We start from the raw sequence: 1,728 nt of genomic DNA on the forward strand, positions 1-1,728 counted from the left end.
TTTTAAAAAATATAGCAAAAAAAAATGCAACCAACCAAAGTTTGCTGGACTATCTGTTTCATGTGTTCATCTTTGTTTGTACATTTTTTAAAAGTGAAACTGGAACAAAACTGTGAATTAAAAATATATTTATATCCTAATCTTATCACTCTGGCCGTGTTTACTGATTACTATATATATTTTTCTTTATATTCTCTTTATATTTGTACAACAATTATTATTTTTTCGAGGCCAGCTCCACTGGAAATTGTTGGTGGTAATAATACCTGGCATTGGTCTTGCAGCTTCACCATGAGTTTTTTTTTTCTTTTTTTGTAATTTGTCTCCTTTTTCATTTACTTCTCTAAAGCAAAATCATCAATCGAAATTAATATTTGGCATTTTAAATATATATATATATACTATTCTTATCATTCTGGCCACGTCAGGTTCAGAACCTGAATGGAAATTGCTACGCCAAACCGCCGTGTAAAATTTTTTAGTACAATTTGTTATACCACTTATTGGTAATAATTCTTAAGATTAGCTTTAGGCTATATCTGGGATTTTCAGAAGGTATTCAACAACTAGTTCCTCCTCAGTTTGTACTTTTGTGAACTTTTCACATTTTTATCAATGTTAATCTGTATTTTAAATGCGAAATAAATCAATAAATAAATCGACTACACGGAAGTAAGTTAACTAACAGGCAAAATCAGCAGTAACACTGTATATCATGAGTCATCGTGTTACATGTCATCGGTATGCTATGGCGACCTTTGTTATTCCAAAAAGGTAAAATGCAGTCTTGTTGTTAATTCAATCATATAACAATGTTTAGAGAACTAGCCTACCGATGACGCGCGAAATTGCTTTGAATTTATTTTTTAGGTTCTTCCTGGTGTCAGGGATTACCTAACAATTTCGTATCCGGGGAAAACATCGATTTGAATTTTGGGTTAGTTGTAGCTCACACAGAATGCTAAAACATGTTAGCGCCCTCTGTTTTTTGGAAATACACCAAGAGACATACTAAAAGTTTAATTTAATTTTTTTTTATGCTAGGCCCCCTATATGATATCATGGTCCCATGGAGGAATCAATTAATTCCTCCATGATGATATTAACAACTTAAAGTAAATAGACAGCAAAAGTGAGAAAATTATAACAATCATTAATTAAATTAAAGCTAATGCCAACTTACTCAACGATGACTTTATTAGACATCTAAGAAATATTTTATATTTACATTATAAGTTCTCTGAATGCAAGAAGATATCATTGGTATATTTTAAAGATTGTGGAACACAAGAAAAAAATATCGAATTCCTGCTTTGCATTCTACATGTTTCATGTGTTTATCTTTATTCTGTACTTAAATAAAATAAAAATTTTGAATTAAAAATATATTTATATCTTATTCTTATCAGTCTGGCCGAGTTCATACTTGATTATTACTTTGATTAGTACAATACTTGCCTTGGCTCCTAGGCTGGCACCACTGGAAAAAATCCGGTGATACATAACACCAGACATGGTGTTTCCAGCCTCTATAAGCATTTTTGTAACTTTTTTGCTTCTCTAATGCGAAATATCATCAATCGAAATTACACGGAAATAAGTTAACCAATAGGCCTATTGAGCAGTTTATTGGTTATTATTGTACAGTACTTCATTGTTTGACAAGGGCACGGCATAGAATGAAACCGAGAAAAGTAAATATAACCTTGTTTTGAGGTGTATATTACT

The sequence above is a fragment of the Anneissia japonica genome, unplaced genomic scaffold, assembly GCF_011630105.1.
Source record: "Anneissia japonica isolate Jap-2015-1 unplaced genomic scaffold, ASM1163010v1 scaffold685_len2926416_cov193, whole genome shotgun sequence".
In the NCBI taxonomy this organism is placed as follows: domain Eukaryota; kingdom Metazoa; phylum Echinodermata; class Crinoidea; order Comatulida; family Comatulidae; genus Anneissia; species Anneissia japonica.